Here is a 23,571-nt window from a genome sequence, read left to right as displayed (position 1 = left end):
CAAGCATTTAAATCTGATCATGTCTGACCTAAACGTGCTGTCAAAATGAATAAAAACGAGTCTCTGTGTCGAGAAAGACAATGAAAACCACCTTGAATGCAGAAACAGATGACAGATGTGTGTTTAAGGATAAGAAGTTGTTTTATTTACACTTGCTGTGCCTCTTGTGGTGTGTGTAGGTGTGGGAGATTTGCTTTGTTTTGAGTGCAAGGTCTCAACTGGGGCTGGAGAGACGGTGGGGAAAAAACACTGGCGGAAAAATGTTTATATAATTTGTGTTTCCCAGAACCTTCCAATTATTTTTGGTATTATTCAAGCACATTTATTGAACAAGTTCTTTGCTTTTATTTTGAAAAAAAAAGAGTTGTGTTATTCTACATAACTTGACACAACTGAGTGAGGAGGTCTTTGTGTGTGTGTGTGTGTGTGTGTGTGTGTGTGTGTGTGTGTGTGTGTGTGTGTGTGTGTGTGTGTGTGAGTGTGTGTGCAGTCAGTTCCATATAGATAGAAGCTGTTCCTAGACTACATGGCAGTGTGGTCCAGTCCAGGTGTAAGAATGCACTGCCTGAGCCAAGAATAACAGGAGTGATGAGGAGGAATGTTGCCAGTAGTTTCTTTTTTTTTTTTTTTCCACATTTCATGACGCACTCATTTGAGTTATAAGAGCTGCAACAGTAGACCTCACTGTAGGAAACCTTCCTGGGAGGAGGAGAGTGTTTACTCTGAGATGTTGGAAGGAAATCTGAGAGCGCAGCCCTTCATTAAGTCTATAGCTGGACATGATGGACAAATTAATGAATATGCTAACAAATGTTTTTTGTTTTGTTTTCCACTTTTTAAAACAATTAAAGTAAAATACTCCAATTAGCTACGTTAGTGAAGCCCTAGCTGGTAGTTATCATGTGTTTATTTAAACGGGTTTTTACATTTTAAATCTCTTTGCGTAGGAATTCAGACCTCTTAAGCTACAATGTCAAATATTGTTTTTTTTTGTTTTTTTTTTGGTAGAGCAACACAAAATAGTGCAAGCAACCACAAAGTGGAAGTAAACTAACAGGTGGGTTTAAAGGTTGTCTACAACCAAAACTGAACAGCTTCGAGTTCAGTTTGTATTCAGTCCTCTTTATCTTGGTACCTCCAAATGAAATCCACAGCAGCCACAAAAAGAGAGCCAAACGTCACCCTGAACCCATCATCTCCATGGTGATGGGAGCATCAGGATCTGGGCTGCTGGAGTTTAATGGGAACTAATTCCAGTGCAGCTCTGAAACAAAACTGCAGACGACCGCGAAAGACTTTTAACCGGGGGTGGAAATTCAATTTCCAACACAACAACCACACTGAACTACAATGGAGTGGCGTTAGGCCAAAACGTATTCATGGCCTAGTCAAAGTCCAGACCTAAACTCAACTGAAAATCAAGTTAAACAAAATAAATAAAAATCTGTTTCTTTATGTTCTGGAACAACTTAATTGGGCCTGAGCTTATTTTCAAAGATAAACTGCAGCCAGGTTTGCATCAAAAGTAATAACTGCACACGCTTTCTGAAATTTCTCTTCATAAGGAATGTTGAACAATGTCGTCTTGCTTCTTCTACTTCCTCTTTCTTGCGTCTCAATAAAATGCAGGAGAAGTCGTGATTTTAAAGAAGAAAACTTCAGAAGTATCAAGGGATTTGAATATTTTGTTAACCTTTGCCAGAAGCATCTGGGACTCTCAACCCATCATAAATATATTGCTATTATGCTCCCCAACATTGTGAGGATAAACTGCTCAACGAAATTCAAGCATGCAACACAAGGTTAGGGAAAGCTCAGTATAATGTAAAAAAAAAAACCCAAAAAGAACAACCACAATCACCCATTCACAAATACAAAGGTATGCGTCAATTGTTTTAGCTTATCTCTCCCCTGAAAAGTGGTTTGCTTAGGATGATAAGAGCACTGATAGTGCTCAGCCGTCCTCTTTGATCCAAGACGACGGCTGAAGATCCCAGGCTTCTGTTGAGGGAATTTGATCTCTCATTATAGAAGAACAACCAAAATATGCATTCCTCTATAGCAAAAACAGCCTCGGGTCCAGCAGACTGGACTCGTCTTCAGCTGCGACTAGCTTTTTGAGGTCGTGACTGCGGTGTGTGATGCTCTTTGGAGAGATCCGAAGCAGAGAAAAAAAAAGCCAGGGTGTGTCAGAAATGTGGTTGGAAAACGTCACTGGCTGACCATAGCCGACTCCGTGCTGCACCGTGTTGTTCCAACCTCTTAAATGTTCCACTTTGTAAGTGGCTGAGTAACAACAATAAAAAGAAAAAAAAGAGAGAAAAAAAAAGCCAGGCTTTGTTTCTTCTAGTTCCCATAGCAAAGTCAACACATCTGCCCGTGATGGGTTTAAAACACGTCTGCGAAGCCGCGTTTCGCCGTCACGCCACAGCCCGAGAACTCCACCGCTCTCCTCGGAGCCCGAATCTGGATTAGTCAAGTCACTCGAGGTCAAAGAGAAACTGGAAGCCTACTCGTTTGGGATTCTCCCCCTTCAATGAAGGATGGAGAATCAATGACGCCCTTGTTAACATCAGCTGGAGTTTCCTTTGAAGTGCGTCTAGAAGAGAATGCCTTTCTTCACGCTTGGGGAGGCCGGCTATAGCCCACCCTGAAGCCAGGGAGAGTCTTGACTCGGACTGGAAATGGTCGACTGCAGACGGAGAAAATGAGCTGGAGGCAGTCTTCTGTCTCTTCTGAGGCTGAGATGGTTAATCGTATTAATAGTGATTAGTTGATCACTACAATAATAGCCAACTATTTTACTAATCGATTAATCGTTAATTGGAATGTGCACTCAAAATCGGCCATTCGCTGAAAAAAACTAAACATTTGGAGCGTAACTAATAAATGTATAAATTTGTGTTAAAAGATAAAACCAACTACTCAAAACTCATTTTAGCTTCACCCGGTTCAGATTCTGTAAAAAGAATAAATCATTAAGCACCTTTTGCCATTATTATTAATTATTAAAATAATTAATAATTATTAAATTATTAATTTATTAAAATTATTATTAAAATCAGTCAGCAGATCAGCCCTACTCTGCACCAATATCCAGCCGAGCAGAAAGAGCTGCTTTCTTTCTCGTTTGCGCAGAGATCGGGTGTTGTGGTTGTACTTTGTACTGTAAACACGCTTCCCATAAGGCTGTATGTTTACGTAAAAAAACAACAACAAAAAAAACATGCACGAACACAAACATACGCTCATGTTGAGGTGGGGTGAAAGCCACAAGGATGTGACGAGTGCTTCTGGAGTCGGGATCAGACCCGTGACGGATGGAGCGAGGGAGGGGAAGATGACCGGCTGACGACGGAGGTGTTTCAGTCAGACAGGGAGGTGCTGCGTCCCAAAATGGCACCGGCCGCGGCGGTTCGGACGCCTGCACCGCCCCAGCTGCCGCCACCGTCACCGCTGCTACTTTAAGAAGGCAGACTGCCATGATGCCAGCCAAAAATAAACACCCCACTGCTTCCCTTTCTTTCTTTTACTTTTTTTTTTTCTGTGTGTGTGTGTGTTTTTCTTCCTCTGAAAAACATAATTTTGGAGGTTTTTGGCTGACAATGTTTGAGGCATGGCCATGAAAATAATGGGCGAGATTATATCTGGAGGGGATTATTGGTATGTTATTTATATTTTCTATTATTATTTTTGTTCTTTACTGTTTCTCAAACATAAGGGTTGTGTAAAATTAAACAGCTGAAAAATGACTAAGTTGTTGCGGTATTTTGTCTGAGCTGTCAAAAAGAAATAGGTGAACAAAAACGCCTGTACAGCTTTTGTTTTGTTTGATTATACTTTGAGCAAAGTTATGATGGATAGCGAAAAAATGCTGGCCACTTCAGATGGGTCAGAGTGCAATTGCTTTAAATTTTTAAAAATTGTTCGAAGTCATGATACACTCACATCACACTGCTTGGCCTACGACCCTTGCTATGTAGAATTTATTTTTTATCCTTCAAAGTTTATCCTTCTTTGGTTCCGTTTAACTGGAAATCATTTCACGGCTTACTGTTTCTCAGTGGTCCCTGTGGGATCGTGGGTTCTGCACCCTGTCAGAGCGTGCAGCTCGGTACCAAAAGGGGCGGAGCTTAACGATGGCTCAGTTCATCTAGGATTTGTATTTCATAAGGTATTTTCTCGCTGATCTTTGTCCCCGATTCAAGCTGTCCTACTGCACCGAGTGCTTGAAACTTGACCGAACCTGTCGGATCACATAACTATGTGACAACATTCCATTCTGTCCTCAGAGTTCGTAGCCGTTAAGCATCAGTTCTATTTGTATTTTAAATAAATGCAAAATATTTTTACGCGCTCTCACTTTTGCATGTTGCATTTGTTCATTTTGTCAGTTTCTGACTCGGGGATGAGATCTTTTTCTGGCTCTCCAAACATGTATGGATCTGGCAGGTGCCTAATGCAATTCGGGTTCTGACAAATTGTGACCGTTTCACAGAACCACTATTTTAAAAAAAGAAAAAAAAAACTGAATTCGGCAACAGAATTTTTTCTGAAATTCATGTTTTTCTTTGTTTAGGCAAAATATTTCTGAGTTTGCTTGAAATTTTTATTTTTTTTTTAAGGTTAATCTCAGAATGTTTTATTTTTATTGTTTTATTTCCAACTTTGAAAAATTGAAAATTTGTAAGAAAAAAATCGTGGAAATTTTCATTCTCAAGTCAAAACTTCTCTACTTTTTTTTTTTTTTTTTTTTTGGGAAAGTTTTATAGCAGTCTACCTCACCCCTCGGTCCAGACAGAGAAAGCAGAAACACAGACATCCATGGACAGCTGCTTTAATCTTTGATAAGTTTTCACACTGAAATATAACAATTCTCTGATTCAGCAACACATCTCGTTATTTAAGGCAAGATTTTCTTTTGTAAGGTTTCTGCTTGGCAAAATTTATTCAGATATTGTCTTCTAGCGATTTATGACGACTTCTTCAAAGTCCAGCTGCTGAACACACAAAATTTTGGTTGTTTTTCTGTTTGTTTGGCGTTTCTGCCTACCGTAAACTCTGAAACTCTTTGCTGACTTTTCTCTAACGGTTTTGGAACATGGACTTTCATGTAGCAGATGAAACCCCCAGTATTATTTCCCCACATCCATGTTACATAACACTTTACCTCTAAGTTACAATGCTCATTGTTCACAAAACCGAGGAAGATCGTGTTTGGGCGAACATAATATATCTGGTGTTTAAAACAACTGACCAAGACACACATGAAGCATCACTTAAACCTTCAGCACAATGCTGAATAAACCTCTGGGACGTAATTACGAGGTCAAAACTGTCCACCTAAAACTGCTCCAGAGTATAATGTTACATTAATCGCGCTCTTAAAAGAAAGGGAAATTTGAGTGAAAGCCTGGTTTTCACATCCACTGCTTCTGAGCCCCCATCATCTGTTTACTCCTCTGGGATTTTACGGACCCAGCTCGTAAAGCCACCAGGACAAACGCGGTGAATATAAGATAATAGGAATTTCACCACTGGCCTATCTCTCTCCGTTTCTCTCGCTTCGTCTAAATATTGTGGCGTGGGGTGGCCGAGGCACGTCAAGCCTCCACGGAGACGACGGATGGAGGCTCCCCCGCTGAACAATGCCCAGCCTGCGGAGGGAAGGAAGGATTCAGGTGGAAGGAGGGAGAGAGGGACGACGTCCAAAAGATGAAGCGCTTGGAGACGGAGGTTGCGGGTTAGCTGGCAACTGCTTCAAACCCAGCCTCGAGTGGTGTGACGTTTTAAGGGCTTGCTATAAACCCTCTGAAGTAAACACGGACAGTCTGGTGAATTTTATCACATTAAAACCACATTAACCCAGATAATGTGCAACGAGATTTACACCATTTGCTTCTTTTTTGTGTTTTTGTCTCCCTTGAGGGGGTAAATAAAGCTTCTTGGCAATGAATGTCTTAATCATTTTTGACTCGAATACCAAAACTGGAGCTTATTGTTTTAGTTTTTTGTGGCGTACAAGATAAACAGAACAGTGGCTTGCTAAAGTGAAACATTATAGTCGAAGCTGATGGGAAGATGGATTCAGCTAAACTCAAGAAGAAAGCCTGCTAGCGGAAAGGGTTTGAGAAGAGAACAAATACATGTCGTGTTTAATTTTAGCTGTAAAAAAGAATGGTGAAAAGGTTATAATTTTTTACTTCTCAACATTGCACTATTTATTTATTGTTTGGTCTAATATAATCCCCCACAATGACTGACGTAAATGGTTTTTGTGGGGAAAATCAATTTCACATCAGTTTGAAAGTCTAACACAAAATCGAAGGATGTTGTTTCTGTCATTTCTGTATGTTGTAGTTCTTATAAACACGCTAACATTCCACCTATAGTTTATTTATTTCAGTAAGCGAATGATTTTTCAATTTAAACTTTTGTTATTATGCTAACTTTACTTTTATACCTTTTATACTTCATCACAACCACATCTATATTTATAAATATGAAAAAGCTCAGGGAGTTGAATACTTCTGGAAGGCGCTGTATGAAAATGTGCAATGAAAAAAAAAAGTTATTTTATGTAAAAGGAAAGCAAAGGTTCAATGCAGGCTTTGGATTAGCACCAGGTAAGGTAAGTTGGTCTCGTCAATGTTGTCTCAGAAAGGATTTTATCCTTTCTGAGACAAACAGACAGTCAGACAGACAGTCACTCAATGAGTCAAAAATACAGAGAAATAAATCAGAGAAACAGACGGTCTAAGCTTGGCTGTTGGTTTGTAACATCTGCTCTCTTATTAGACATGCACACACACACACACTCATACGTCCACACTCTTACAGGCCCCTTCCTCCCCTTTCTTGCAGACCTTTTAACCCTTCTAATCTGATTAGGGCTATGGTCCTAAACATTGAGGATTCGACTGACACACTGCAGCTTGAAGAGGACCGTGGTTGTTATGACTGTATCAGTCTGACTGACATCTAGAGACAATGTGACACAATAAAAACTTGCAAAACTAATCATACGGCTTGAATTTTTCCACATTTTGATGCATTTACCTCCTCAGGGAATCTCAAGTCATTCTGTTTTTTTTTTTGTTTTATAAGCGTTTCCTACATTGAGCTTCATCAGCTCCAACCAGCTTCCCCTGAGTAAAAACATCCTCATAGCATCGTTTTGGCTCCATCTTCCATGTTCAAATGACAGATTGAACAGAGTTGAGGTGTTCTAAGCTTTGATCTCGTTTTACCTCTGTAACCTCACAACTTCCTCCCTGACCTTTAGTCTTCACCATATTGTTCTCTAACAATTGCTCCAAAACGGTCAGTGTCTAAAGCCTTCACAGAGCAGCTGGTTTTATGCCCAAAGTGAAATGAAGTTGGACTCTTTCTCACAATAGGTGACTTGTGAAGTTGATTGCAAAAACCGAGACGTACAAATAATATTCCCTTTATCCATCCATCTGAAGAGTTGCTGGGTTTGTTTTGTTGTTTGAGTATTTCCACTGCTCTGAATACTGGTGGCATATGAGCATTTGTTGGAGGAAAATAGAAGCTTTCGATCACAGAAATTAAAGCAACATCTTCTGGATAAGTTACGTAAAGGGGCATATTTACGTAACATTGACTTTTTTTATCTTTACATCATGTTATGATGTTATTTCCACAACAGAAACATACCTGGCGCGTTGCTTTGATTCTTGGAGGCATATTGAGAAATTCTTTAATCTTCAGGGCAACAGTAATGCGCTTGGGTGGACCCCAGCGCCGCCTTTGAGACAAAACTCCTCCTCAGAGATGCAGCTTCCAATCTTTCGCCTCACAGAACAGCACTCTCCGCTCCCCCAGTCAGCTCCTTCAGACTAGTCGGCAACAATTAGCAAACACCTGGTGGAGCTGCACATCTGCTGAGCTCATAGGAGCTACTTCTCAGTGCAGCGCTGCTAAAATCATTGTTAAGTTTATAGAAGAGTGTTGTTGTGGGGACTTCTCAAGCCAGAGTTTCTTAAAGAGACAGAGGCCCAATTTCAAGGTGTTAAATAAGGTAAAGTAGTGCCTTGATTATGTCATAAAATGACACCATGTGCCTGGAAAAGACACAATACTGTTGTATAAGCCGCTGTCACCCAGACTTCTCAGACAGACCAAACAGTCCCACTCATTTTCAAGTAATACATTGTTTGAAATTGCTGCTTTTCTAATTTCCTGTACAAACTGGCTACGCTACAAAAGGCAACCTAGCTTTGCATACAAATTAACAAAAAAAAAATGGAGCTTATCAGTACTTAGGTCAACAACAGGTGGATGATGATCTCATCTCATTACTAAAAAATACAATGTTTCTTTTTATTATTATTGCTCCTACCTGTAACTACAACTTTCTTCCGCAGAAAAAACATTTGAAGTGTGAAATTCAACAGCATATGAGATGTTGTAAGATTAAAGTAACAATAAGTTGACTATTTGAATCAATGTGTGCTCTTCTGTCTAGCAGAGGATTTAATCACAATGTTACCCTTTTCCCAGGACCTCTGCATCAGGACATTTGCTGATTTGTTGATTTTTATTTTTTTTTCTGAAAAATTCTACAAATGTTCTTGTTTTGTCCTTGCACGGTCTCATTCCCCAAGAGCAAACTGTGGCAAACCGCTCACTTCTGCTCATCTCCGGGGAGAAAGCAATCATTCCGTCAGAAAGTTATTTAAGAAAGTTATCTTAGCGAAATGTTGACACGTCGACATGTATAAATGACATAACGGTTTCCAGTTCTACGATCAGAAGAAGCTGATACCTTCATTTAGATGCTATGAATTCATCAAACTTACTACAAAAATAAAAATCTTAAGCGTCACATCTTCTCACAGAAGAACTAGTTATAAATTAAATGCAAAGATAAATGTTTGTATATATTGCATTTTTAAAACATTCCGGTACAAATGCTGTACTGGAACGCTACAAAATTGTATTTTGTACCAGAATGCTACAAAAATGCTTTACATTTTTAAAGATTTATAGCTTAAATCTTTAAAAGCTAACTGATTTAATTAGATTAACAACAAAAAAAGAAGATGATCACATGCTTGTCACTGAAGTTACTGTTGTAACTCAATGGAAATAGTCTTATCCAGCACATGAACTCAACGTAAACAGTTCAAGGAGTTAAATCTTCATATGAATGTCATGGGTTAGTTGGTGAAACTTAAGAAGACAAAATCTATTTCTGTCTGAGCATTTGAAGACGAAAATGTGCTTCAATAGTTTCACCTAACTTTTGGATACCATAAGATGTACCCGCGACGGCTTTTACAGAAAAGCCTTCCGAGGTGAAGACAAGAACTGGCTTTGTTTCAGTCTCTTATCTACAAAGAAGCCGTTCGCTTATCAGAATTTACAGCCGAAAAGACTCTGGGGAACGGAGAAATGTGACAACTGGAAGCAAGGATTTCTCTCAAGCAGTCTGACCTTTGTGCAGAGGATTATTTGGTCAGTTAGAGACGGTGTGCAGGAGCTCTTTGTCTCAAAATGGTGTTTTTTTTTGTTGTTGTTGTTTTGTTTATTAAACCTGCCAACCCATTAATCCGCTGGCACCAAAACAGGAAGTAACACTTTCCGGAGATCTGCCCGAAGCCGCCTCTTTATTTTCACCAAATTAAAAGCACGCAGTAGCACTGGTGCTTTCTGTAAACAAGTCCAAATGGACGGAATAGCTTTAAGCAAACCTTTATCTTCACCGGCACATTTATTTAGGGGGAAGTCGTAGCTCGCTTTGACGGAACGAATTGCTCTAAATCTTTGGTCGGCGATTGTCCAATCAATCAATCCGGTCTCCTGCAAAGCAGCAAGCCGAGGGAATATTGTCGCTGGCCACAGAAAACTATTCAATATATGCTCATATCCGGTCCAGCAGCTAAGCCCTCTGCAGGGGGTTTAAACTGGTGACCCCATCAGGCCCGCCTGCAGCAACTTGTCAAGAAAGACTCATTAGAAAATATTACTTCCTTTGCTGTCATCGGGGGTCATTTGTTGTTGTCCAGGGTTAGATGTTTAGCAACTCCGTCAAAATTAAAAGCACAATTTTAAAGGTCACGGCATTAGGTTTGCTTATTTTTGCTTTTTCTGCTCTATAGTGAATTTCTCACATTGGTGAAGAAATTAAAAAAATAATACTTTTTGAAAGGTACCAGCTGGTAAGAAGAAAACAATTTTTTTTTTTAGAGTAAAGATGTTTATGCATAAATGTATTTCCATCAATTTGCTTTGTTACCTATATAAAGAGTCTAACGCAGATGTTTTTTTGTTTTTTTTAATCGGTTGTTCTAGGCTCATAGACTTTTTTTTCTTTAGATAACTTTAATAGTGAATAGTACCTGCCAATGTTTTCACATAAAAATGGATGTTATGGATGTTTTCCGCTTTGCCCTTCAGTATTTTCGTAGTTTTCCCGTTTTGGACACTTGGTACCAGGTTTTGTCGACTCAAACTGGTGCCTTGAAGAGGGTTTCAGTTTGAGAACCAAAAAAATAAAAAATGAAAATCCGGCACAATTTTATTTAAGCTACTCATAATCCGCATCATTAAAATGTGGTAATGTGACTCCATTAAGTATTATTCCTTAGCGGGAGGCCACGCTGAGCTGGTTCGGGTGATAAAAATGTCACATTGCATCAGAGTCTGTCGGCCAAAACAAGACCAGACCCGCAATTAATCGGAAATGGGTCGGAATACCAAAGTCTCGGAAAATAATGGATGAATAAATTAAGTGATATACGCTTGGATCTTATCGTTTTTATGATTATTTTGGAATTTTATAACGGTTTAAGAGCATGGGAATCAAACAGTATGTTAACAGTTTCATTTCTATTTTGGAGGTGGGACTGACACAAGAGTGATGTGCGTCCACCTGATCTGTTTGAAAGAGCATTTCTCAGAAGGACCCAGACGGCTGCCGGCTTCCATTAGACGGTCACGTCAATAACGTGTCCAAAAAGCACAGCGGGGCACAAGCGCGCCCTTCTGCTCTCCGCAGGAGCTGCCAGACATGCAGGTCAAACAGAAAAAAAAAAGAAAAAGGAAAAACAATCAATCAGGCACTTTGAGAGAAAAGGACGAGCGTGTCTCTGTCCTCCTCTCCCCATTGTCGGCCGAGCAGCGAGGAGTGCCCTACGTCTGCAGACGCCGCTTTTCCGTGTGTGTCACATCCGTCGGCGCTGACAATCAAAGACGCCGGACTGATGTCTCCCGGGTCTTATCAGCATCACGGAGGGTTAGAAGGTGCAAAGGTCAAAGCCTGCATTCCACTGGAGGTCAAGATTAGTGGGCACATAATTACAAACCTAATCAAGGTAGATTCTTGCTTCTTTAGATTGTATATTTGTGCAACACGACTATATTCTTCAAACCCAACTTCGATTTGAAAAAAGGGACAACTCTTCTGATAAACACTTCCCACAAGCAACATTCATGAGTGAGGAGCTGACCTCGATGGAGACTATTCTGGAAAATGTGGAGAAATATCACATTTAAAGTAAAAGTCGGAAATTCATGCTCTTTAGCTTTAGCACTTATGTAAAAAACCATACACAGTCAATAAAATTATGAATTTCCTCAGAATGTATTGATAAAACACATCAACAAACTACTACAATATTACTAAATATGCTTTCAATAAGTACGTTCTTAAAATGAAATAATACTGAATATCTTATTAATGTAATTTGGCAGAGCACAGATTAAAACACCTTTGATTGGATTAACTAAATAGTAATAAAGTATACAACTCTTTTTGAAGGTTTTCAAAAGCAATGAGTTTGAGTTTGCTTGTTTGTTTTTTTCCTTTTTATACCACTATGCTGGGGCAATAAACCTCATACAGTTGGAAACCTGTTTATTTCCCCCTGAATGCTGGCACATTTGTTAGGAAAAATCATTTGTGGGTTAAGCTGCAGAGCTGTGAATGGCTACACCCATGAAAAATGTTCCCTTTTGATGCCAAGCAGCTTTTTGGCAGAGGCAGAGCGACGGTGTGAGAGGGCGTCTCATTCACACAAACAAACAAGACTTGTCGTCATCGCTAAGTCCTTTTAAATGATGACGTAGCTCCAGGATACCCATTTTACAACCTACTGCGGAGTGACACTCGATGAACCCATGAATTATCCCTGATAATGTCACATTCGGCAGGTTCTAGACGTTTCAAAGTACGTCTCAGTGAAACAACACGTTTTATCAAAAGTTTTGTGCTTTTCTGCCACACGACGACAACTATTTCGAAAGAATTTTCCTCCGAAAATTTCCCCACTTTCTGCAGTTTGGTCCATTTACTTGTATTAGCTTACTGGCACATAAGCCACATTCAATATAGCAGACACTGTGACAAATCTCAGCAATGGGCTATAATGCATCTTCATATTCATATTCAAAATCGCATGCGCATTTTGATGCTCCATCTAGTGGTCTGGCAAGACAACTGCAGTAGATTCATGCTTGTCTCTGTGGTGCCATCTATATATTTCACTCCCTAAAAAAACCCCGTCAATTTTCAGCCAGTGGTCTCGTATAAATGCAGCTCCAGAGTATTCTGGAAGGTTTTATATCTCGTCTGGCCTGGTAATGCCCTGAAATTCCCCTGAGAATTGCTGGGGACATTAGTAAGGGATGTTTGGGGTTTCCTCCTGGACCAGTTGCACCTGTGCGTCATCATGACCTGATTTCCAATAAGCTGGGTGATTTTGTTTATCTCCGTGTTGCCCAGGTCGTCATGAAACAGACTGGGTGACAAAAAGTGAAACTTCGTCCTACCAAATACAGCAGAAATGCAAGGAGACGAATGATTAACAAATATATAATTAAGTCGAGCTGGAAATATAAACCATCCCCTTATTTAGATCTGAATTATCCATACATTTGGTTGTGAAATAGCTTTGAGAGTGAGAGTGACAGCCTTGGTGAAAGCCGTTTGGAGAGCAAAACTCCCTTTTTTTAACCTCTTCCATGGTTTCACTTACTTTGGAAAAACAGCCAAGGCCCCGGTCTGGGTTTTATTAAAAGGCATGGACATGTGTGCGTGGTTGAGTTTGCATGTAGTAATGAGAGTGGATGGTGCATCTTGGTTACACAGGACCCAGAAATAAACCAGGATCTGAGCCAGAATTACCAGTGTGGAGCTCCAAACTCCCCCATTTCTGGACACAATTAACCCTGCTTGGTTAAAGAGTAAAAGAACACACACACACAAACTGTATGCCGTGGCATACAAACCCAGAAACCACATAATGACTACACATACACACACACACACATACCTTACATCACAAACCGTCTCTCCTTCCGTTTTGCTTAAAAGGGGAAACATTTACGACCAGACTAAAGAACGAGAGATTGGGATATCCGCTAAACTCTGTCGTCGTTATTTTGTCAAACATTCAGTCATGTGACCTGTCAAAACAAAGCGGTGCAGAAACGTGACGCCGAGAGCCAAACGTAGATAGGATTTCTGGCCTGATGCCCTTAAACACATCGGCCCTGTGTCAACATCTGGCAGCGAGGTTGAACACGCACAAAGTTTCACCGCATGTAAACCTGACCACCTCATTCTCACTCCTCGAATAAAGTTTTCGATTGAAAGTTCAAACATCAGATTTTTTTTTTTTTTTTTACTGAGAATGTTGAAAATTTTCGTTTTACTGAGGCTTTTTTTCGGAGCTACAAAATGATGCTTCCAACGCCTTCCGCCTAACTAAATGATCAAACGGCATCTTACGGTTCGATTTTTGGAAGTATTTTGACTGCGATCGAATCCAGTGCAGCAAAGAACAGTGTTGACAATGTGAGCCAACTTGACTGTGATCTTAAACATATATTTAAAAGTTTAGTTGACCAGCGATGAGTCAAGATGCTACAAATTTAATCTGTCGCACCTTTGAGCAACAAGGCATTTCAAAGTGCTTGACACCACAAAGAATCAAAAATGACAAAGTCCCAGGACACGTAGTCAACAACTGAAACATCAGGCTACATTTCGCTGTCATGACACATCAGAATGCGTATTAATATTTCATTCATTACGTTTCAAGAGCAATTCTAATCAGAGGTGGAGGGGTTGATCTAGATTTAAAGGCACTCAGTGTTTCGGCTGTTTGTTATATATTTGTGGTGCATAGAAACTGAAATATTTATTTAATCGTGGAAATCATATTTCACTTTGACATAAAAGGTTTCTTTGTCATTATTTTGTCAAGAAAAGTCACATTTTGTTGGTCATGATTGATTTGTAAAAGCAGTAAAAGGGCAAAAAGTGCGACTACTTTCTTACATGTCCTCTATATACATAAAGAAATTCGTGAGAACAAAAAGAAAAACATCCTCTCTACACCAGGTCTTATTTGATTTAATATAAAGTGGGTTCAGCCAGCCTCTCACTGTTTCCAGCCAAATCGGGGAGAGTCGTGCTTTTCAGTGTGAAAACATGAATATCGCCCCGGTGCCTGGCACATGCAAAGAGCAACAAAATGTTTACTTTGTGCCCTGAATGGCAATTAAAACGCCCAGTAAAAATACTTTTTTACTTTTTTTCTTCAGCACACCCACTGAGCTTTACAGATGGCATTTGTTTAATCAGATTGGACTCCACTAGAAAATAATACGAGCTTGTGTTTGTAAATAAAAAATAATTGGTGAGACATACATTTCTTTCCCACACTAGTTTCACTGCACGTACTAATTCGAATTCCTTCAGATAAGGTCCAATAAACCTTGAGGAACCGCGGTAGATTATCATAGCAGAGCATTAGAACGTCCCATAAAAATAGCATTAAACAAGATGGTCTTTCGTACTGTGATCAATACAGTGTGATCGTCACGGCATTAAAATGAGCTGAAACGTTTCGTCCTGCAGATGACAATCCATATATTATTAAACCATGACCAAATACAAGCTGTTACCAGAAAGTATGTCTTAATCTGAATGACTTTATTCAGTTAGTTTAGGAAGAAGTCATTAATAATTAGGTTTTTTTGAGGGAGTGTGGGGGGGGGGGTTTGTAACTTTCCCTATAAACTTTGTTGTTTCTTTTATCTTTGTGCGCATGCTGCAAATGGTAATCCACCGCAAGATTAGTTTTTGTGCAAGTCACGATTAGTTTCCGAGGTCCAACGTGAGGAGGGCATTAAGAGGCCGCAGAGGAAGGGAGCCGCCAGCCAATCCCAGGGTGACCTTTAATTATAACTCCGACTTTTGCACAAAACCGTATATTTAAGCTCCAGAGCACAAACCAAAAAAAACAAAACATTGATGATACATTTGTTTTTCCCCAATTTCCACTGCTGTGAGACAATGCGAGAGCATACATGTCTATTTATTTCTACTTTGGATCAAGTGAGATCTTTAATATTAATTATTAATGTGGAATTGGGCACCATGCCAATGTGATTTTGCACAGATAAGCGTGAAGAGACAATATGGATGGATGGTCTGGATGACTTTTAAAAGCTGCTTTATGGCATTCTCCCAGGTATTATGGCTGCTATAGAAATCTGTCTGGTAAGAAACATCCAATTATGACAATAAAGCAAAAACCCTAAAAAAAAAATTTTTGGACAGATTCAAAAAAGTACCCGTGTTTTTTTATGAGTTTGCAAACTCAAAGAGATGAAAATGCCACGGTTATAATTCTGAAGAATTCATATTGCTACACACTTAAAAAAAAAAAAAAAGTAGCAATATCCAGTGAAAGAAATCAAGCTGCCACAGATTCACTCTTTTGAATGAAGCGAAGAGGTTTCATCTGACGTTCTTGTGACTCGTAGCTTTGCGCTTCCTTCCAAAAAGACGGATTCTGGCTCTTGGCTTCAACAACGGCAACATTTCAGAAAGAGACACTGAAATAACAAGATAGCCATCGCTTGGAAAAGCACCCAACGTGCACTAAAAACGGAGACCGACGGCGTGGTGCGCGCGCTTCACGTTGTGCTACGTTTCCCACACACACGGCGACGTGCACACGGCTGTGTAGCCGGAAGTGTGTAGAAAGTGAAGGAAAAGATCAAATTCACCCCAGCTGGACGGGATGGGGGGCATTTCTTTTAGTTTTGTTGCTACTATTAACTTTTCTCTTTCAACCATGATGGAAAAACAGGATGCAAAATACAACACTATTTTGTGTGTGTGTGTGTGTGTGTGTGCATGTGTGTGTGCGTGTGTGTAGGTGCGCTTTAGAGAAAAGTCATTTCCCAGGAAAAGCATTGAAGCATTGAAGAGTGAAAGAAGTCCAGTCATCATTTTGTTACTTCACCTGCTCTCGTCAGGAGGCGCTCAGCTGTGGGGTATTTTTACGTGAACTCTGCTAAGCTCAGATTCTCACTTTTTTTCTTTTTTTTTTGTGGCTCTTGTTGAGAAGTTTCTGCTCTTCTTTTGTAAGTTGAAACACTGTGACGTTTGCCGTGGAGCTTGTCGACGTCATGTGCCTTGTTGTCATTGTCAAACAAATCCTCGTGTCTAGGATTTGTAGTTTGGACGCATCATTCGAGCCTCAAATAACTGCCCCGGCACGCCGCGTACGGGAACTAAATGTCCGCTGATTCTAACTTCTTGCTCCGTGTGGTTTGATGTTCTAGAGAAATGTATTCATTTTCTTCTGAGTCACAGTCAGAAAGAGTCGACTTCCTAGTCTACTGGGAGGTGTTTTCTTCTTTTTTTTTTACTTTTTTGCTTCAATGAAAAGTCTCTGACTTTTACAAGTAAACACACATAGATGTCAAACCTATTGGGACATTTTTGTAATTGGATGGTTACAAAAAGGGGAAACGATTCACTGAAGAGAAGAAAAAAAAACAACTAATTGACATGTCGGTGTGTTTCCTGGCCGGAGTCCACCAGAGGGCAAAGGACACGGGAACACACACGCACACACAACTTTAAAGGCAGATGTGAGAGTTTCGTAGAAGCAATTAAAGCCTTTGTTTCCATAGCAGAGTCTCATAGCTACCTCGGATGAGAAATAGTTTTGTCTCTTAATGAGCCCCGACCTAAAAATAGCCAGGAGCGCTTCTGTCTTCATCCTCTCTCACTCGCCGTTTTCTCAGCGATTCTCTTGGCTTGTTGTTTCTCAGCCGTCTCTGTACCAGCATGTGAAGAGCCGCATCTGAGAATGGTATCTGATGAAGCTCTTCTTCCAAGCGAAGAGCTGCCGTATCAACGAGTTTTTTATTTTTGAAAAAAATAAAAATAAAAAACTGTTCTCATGGGCGCTTTGTTAAGTAAAATTTGATTTAAATCGGAATAGTTCATGACTTGAAAATGATACTAAACATCATTTGCATTGACCATTTTGGAAAATTTGGGAAAACTTGCATAATAATTTGGAGCACGGTGCAAATATGAGGGAACAGGAATGAATCGTTCAGTCAAGTTATCAAAGATTCAAGCAGTTTTGCTATTTATGGCAGAGCTAAAAGCAACATGATCGGTAAGACTAAACGTAAAAATCCTGCTTCGAAAGAACTTATCATGTTAGAACTTTTCTTTTTTTTTCTCTCTTTCAGATTATGTTCGCAAGTGCTTATGTTGCACATCTTGAAAGCTGCAGACTTCAGAAGCAACAGCAAATCTTCACAAAAACTTTGCAAGTTTCTGTTTTTATTGTTATCTCTTGTCATTTCTGCAGCCAACAAAAAAAAAAAAGGCATGCATATCTGCAAAGGCTATCGTGTCTCTCCGACTCCTTCCTGTCAGTCAAACAATTAACCAGAAGATTTAATCTGAAGGCGGCAAGCTCTACCCCTTAACCGCAACTCATATCTGCGCCCACAGATCTTTGCACGGCTGCAGCTGCCACTCTCATCGGGTCTGTGACATTTTCAAGTCGAGTCGAGACGATAAAACCGTTATCGGTCTTCTAGAAAAGTGTCTGCTGGGCAAGATTGTATTGCTGATGGTTAATGACACATCTGGTTTCAAAAAAATGTAAATAAAAAATGCTGTCATGAGACAGCATTGAAACCGGAAGCTGTAGCAAACATGAGATGCTCATCTTCGCGTAATGTGCTGAAGCTTCAAGATGTGTTGATTTGGAGTAAACCCTGCACGATAATGAGCAACTAGGCCTCTAGAACACATGTGTAAAACTCCCGGCCTGTGGGCCAAATCTGGCCCGCCGTAGCTTTTTATGTGGCCCTCTAGATTCTAGACTAAACACCAACTGTGCTTAAATATTATGTTTTCAATCAAATCAGTGCAATTTTTATCAGTTTATTGCCAAATGACAATCAGTCTCTCCAGATTCTTGCAAATTGTCATAAAAATTCACGCAAAAATTCACAAATTTCTGCACTTTTTTGCATTAATACATAATACAGAGTTTATTACAGGTTTTTCTCAAAAATTGTCAAAAACTTTATTACTTGTGCTACACAGCTGCCTCAGCCCTAACTGATGCCAGATTATAGTCCATGGTCTATATGAAACGTCGCATTTACTGTCATAAATAAGAGCAAATTTTGCAATTATTTCCAAATTAGTGCCACAAACACTTTGATTTCTATTGAAAAAAAAATCACAAAAAGTATAAAATCCTAGAGGGACTAAAAAGATGTTCAAAATATTTAATTTTTAAGAATTCAATGATTTGTGATCAGGTTTCATCAATACATTCTGGCACAACCGGCCCTTTAAGAGCATCCATGATTTTTGATTTGTCCCAAAACCAAAATGAGTTTGACATCGTTCCTCTTGAAGGATGTATTAACCATATTTAGAAAGAAAAAAAACAAAACAAATAGGTATAGACGTCACGAGCATTTTGAAAATTGTGTGTAATTATTGTAATGTAGCTGAGCTGTGTTTGTGCCGTTGTGTAGGAGCATCTGTAGGGTTTAAAACCTCCCATCCTAAAGCTGACCTACATCCTGCTGTGCTATAAAAAGCATCTTTCCTGCTGCACTGCAATACCTTTTTTTTCCATCGTGCATTAAAATATATTATGTTCCTCATTCTTTCCTCTGCAATCCATCTCAGAGATTTCCTCTCCCTGATAATGTGAAGTTGTACATGAATCACTTTCTCCCTCCTCATTTTCCTTCTTGTTTTGGTCTGTTTTTGTCTGTTGTCATCCCATTTGCTTAACTTCCTTGCTCACTGTGTGGCCTCTTAAAGGGAAAGCTGAGCTTTCTTGAAACCAGGTTCTTATGTGATGTTACTGTCAGCAACTCCAGCTCATTTGCCTGGAAGGTCCGGTTCATTTGTGGAACTCTGATGCAAACAAAAAAATAAATAAATCAACCGCCTCATCTTTCTAAGACGTCTACTTACTTTTACTAAGAAAAGCAGATTGATCCGCTCAAAGTATCATGTTTGCTTCAAGCCAATTATCTTGTGGTCCGTTTGGAGCGCTAACCAAACAGCTTTTACACTTCCTACATATAAAGCATATAAGAAGCGCTTTACACTTGTCTCCTTACTCTGCAAACCACATAAGCTTATCGCGCATTCATTTGCTTTCTTGGTTTTACAGAATATCAATTGGTCATTGGTACAGCATGCGCGCTTCAGCTGAAAGCAACATTTATTGATTGATGTAGTTCAGAGTTGTTTCAGGGAGAAAAAAAGACTGAAACCATGACGGTATGGTATGCGACAGATAACCCGTAAAAAAATGTCAAGCTCCTCTGCCTTCTCCCAGTGCAAGCTAGAAACAACCAATCATAGCCGGGAGGCGAGTCTTAGCGCTGTCAATCAACCCTTTGTGTTGCAATACTTCTCCCACACACCCTTGGCTCTCCGATATGCTCTTCAAAGTGTAGCATGCTTTGAATGCTAAGGCTAGTTAGCATGGCGGATAAGTCGTTTCCCTGCTGCTTCTCTACCACTAGCACATTTAACAGCGGGTACATGAGGATGACTGACGGCGCTAAGACCCTCCTCCTGGCTCTGATTGGTTGTTTTTGGTTGGCATTTCTTCAGAGGGAAGGTTATAGTTTTAACAAATATGTAAAATATATATATATTCTTTATTTTTTTTAAATAAGTTACACACCGCATCTTTAATGCAACGTCCTTCTGGAAAGAGACTAAATTCTTGTCTCTTTCAAAGCTGAATGACTTTGCTTCTTAATAGTCTTATTGAACAATCTGTCCACTTAATCTATGAACAAAAGGTAAAGCTTCAGTCCAAATATTTTGGTCGGAATTTTGCCATGACTCCCTCTGCAGTCATGGCAGCAGAGGGAGCCACCTCTCACCCAGCAGGTGGAAAACGTCTTAAAGTGGGGCAGCGTGAGCGGGTTAAGACCTCCCAAAGCCATCTCTTTCAAAAAAGTATCCCCATTTTTCTTGTAACCTTTCCTTCTTTTCTTTCCTTCCTCTATGACTATCTCTTCACCACACTTTTTGTTTCCCTTCACCTGCTTGGCTCCTCATGCTCTCTGACTTGGGAATGCCAAATCAAAGGGACATAATCCTCCCACCTCCCCCACATCCCCCAGCCAAACCTTACAGCCAACATAATACCTCCTGCCGCCACACTGAAGTCTTACACTTCATGACCTGCTGTGTCACGAAGACTTTCTGAAGCCAAGTCAAAGGGAATGCAAGCTGACACTGAATCTTTTGCTCTTTCGGTTTCTGGAGAAGCAAAGCGTTGAAGACACCATGTGAGGAAGCCGCATTAGGGCCACCCATAAGCCGGGAGAAATTCCAGCAAAAAAAAAAAAAAAAGCATACCGGTTGATCACGGAACGGATGAAATCTCAGGCTCACACAGATCCAAGCGAAGACAGTTTAAACCAACGAGACCCCCGTTTGATCAACCGACCGCAGAGATTGAGCAAACGACAAACAGTTGCAATTTATGAAGGGAAATTACATCTACCAGGGTAACAAAACAACTCATAGTGAAATTCTACCACATTTCTCAAGTCTTTAAAGTCTTATTTTTCAACCCGTTTCAAAATGTTTTCCTGCATGATGGCCAAATGCCCACACTTTGGAAGTTATTTTGTTTCAAATCTGCTGCAAATGTCCTCTTTAGACAAACATTCTCTTCTGGTAACTCTACCACATAAGCCGTATTTTTTTCAGTTCTTTTGTTCAGTTATATTTTAACGGTCTTAGTGTAAAATCCTGGGTTTCAGATTGTTTGCAAATAATCATATTTCCTTTATGAGATTGATGAACGGCCACAGCAGTTTCTATGAAGTTATTGCGTATAAGTCATAGCATGTCACAATCAATGTGTTGGGTTTCCTAAGGAACTCTCAACAGGTCAGGTCCTGTTGGGGGGGAGAGAAAAAACAAGTCAAGTCGCAAAACAAATATGTCTGACGTTTTTAAAAGCAAGTCTCCCGGTTTCTCCAAACAAGAATCCTGTCAGATCCGGATCAGCCGGAGAATGGTCACAGACAGATGATTGTCAGGAGTTCCAGAGCAAAATGAAAGTCAGCTGCAAGGTTTGCTTGCTCAGTGCCAGCCCTGTTCAGGTTTATTATTATTTGCAGTTTTTCACGGGTCAGATTGCGACACCGCCGTGTTTTTGCGCCCCTCAAGTTTCAAATCTTTGGAGACTCCAGTCCTCAGCGTGTCGAGTCTTACCGCCTTTCAGATGCCAGTCATGTCTCAAGCCTTTTTCTTTTTTTTTTTTTTGCTAGCTTTAATCCATATCACCAGTGTGACCTCTGCACCCTGAGGCGTATGACTAAAGCTGTGACCACACACAAAAATTGTCCTTTTTTTCCAGTTTTGCCTATCTCACACCGGTTTATCAGAAAAACCTTTCATATTAAATAGTCTTGTGACTATACAATTAGCCCAGAGATTCAGCTAAAATAAGATAGGACACTTCTGATTGGCATTCAGTTTTTAAAAAATTTAATATTCTGAGAAGTGTGGCAGTCAATTTGCATTCAGCCTGAGTCGATACTTAGCAGCAAGAATCATGCGTCATCATGCTGGATTGCAGGGCATCCGTGTACAGCAAATCCTAAAATATTGGCAATAAGGCAAATGGTTCAGTCCAGGAATTGTAGAATCTCTCCTCAGCTATTTTCCTCCTTTCCCCTTTGCTCTCCATGGTCCTCCACACACCCGTCAGGTTGTTTACAACAGCCACCTGCGTCGCGCTCCGCCCAGCTGACAGAAACGTCACAGGCTTTGTCGCAAATCTTTGTTGACAGAAATGTTGAAATTTAATATTTATTAACATTAATAAATATTAAATGTATTAATGTTAATACAATTAATATTTATTAATATTAATTTTAATAATAATAAAATATTAATGACAATCATTATTAACTTTTTTCCAACGTTTAGCATTGGAAAAACGTTAAAAATGATTGTGTCATGATTGTCCTACAGAAACCACATTAAAACAAAAAATATATTTCCCACCCTCATCTTTTTCAAATTTCAAACATTTTTTGAAAAAGCTCCAGAGCCACTAGGGCAGCGCTGAAGAACCGCATGCGGCTCTGGAGACGCAGGTTGCCTACCCCAAGCCATTCTAAAGGCGTACACTGTGAACTGTGCGAAATCACTGTCTGCGGACAGTTGAGTTTTCATAGTGGGGCCGAGCTGTTGCCTCCAGTTTTCTCGACAAATCCCTTCATTTCACCACAATCCAAATGGATGCTAGCAGGTTTGATGAACTATTTGGGCACCCAGTTTTGTTTCTTCTCTACCAGGGCAGCCACCAATTACCTGTCTTAAGAACGGACAAGTCTACAAGAGCTTAAATATTTGTATACTTTGATGTAAACCATTCCATTGCAGCTCTGCATGTATGTTTAGTGTTGCTGCTTTGTCATAATGACATTCTTTGTGTCTTTTATGCGCAAACAGATCAGATTTGTTGGTGTACAACTAAATTCAAACATAAACCAGTCTAATCCAGTTTGTGTAATGCATTACGTAAATATTAAAAAGAACATAGACGGGTAGGAGCTCTTTTGTTAAGCATTGTATGGTTCCTGCCAGTCATGACACCAAGTCTTAGTTCAAGAATATTCGAGTCTCACCACCAAAGAATGTGAGCCAATCTTTTAGTTTCTCAATTTGTTTGGCCTCTGCAGGACTTTAGTGGGATTCTTTCTTAAACACAGACAGACTTAGAACATAATATTCCAAATCCACCTGGAAAATTTCTCTCGGACTTGATTGTTTTTGCGTGAAGCCTTGCTGACGTAATTTGTTTTGGAACCCTCCTCTTACAACGTAAGAGGAGGCAAGCATTTGTCTGAAACTGAAATTAAATTGACCTCAAATTGACCTAGAAATCAATGCAGTTTGAGATCCTCTCCCAAGCAGCCCACGCTTAACCAATGGCCTCAGTTCTCTGGTCAAAACCTCAAACGGGAACCTACAGATAAAAGGTAGACATCCACGCAAGCTTCATGCACATGCACTTCATCTGTACTTCCATACATATGGATGCTAAACCCTCTGAACTCACTCACAAGGCTGCAAACAGTGATTGAGCTCTGAAGGCCACAGGTACAATACATCCCTAAATGCATACACATTGCAGCAGCATGGTCGGATTTGTTATGACTTAAGCCGCAATAATGATACACCTGAAAGAGTCA

The 23,571-nt window shown here is 39.9% G+C and overlaps 1 protein-coding gene across 7 annotated transcripts in view; it reads right to left on the bottom strand.

The window, feature by feature from the left end:
• Window positions 1-23,571, bottom strand: part of arhgap20 (Rho GTPase activating protein 20) — an 87,260-nt gene that overhangs the window by 37,071 nt on the left and 26,618 nt on the right. The gene's annotated exons all lie outside the window — the stretch shown is intronic.

This window comes from Poeciliopsis prolifica, unplaced genomic scaffold, assembly GCF_027474105.1.
Source record: "Poeciliopsis prolifica strain line A6 unplaced genomic scaffold, Auburn_PproV2 SCAFFOLD007, whole genome shotgun sequence".
Lineage (NCBI taxonomy): Eukaryota > Metazoa > Chordata > Actinopteri > Cyprinodontiformes > Poeciliidae > Poeciliopsis > Poeciliopsis prolifica.
The sequence above is the reverse complement of the archived record's forward strand: the minus strand, read 5'-3'. Positions and strand labels throughout refer to the sequence as shown.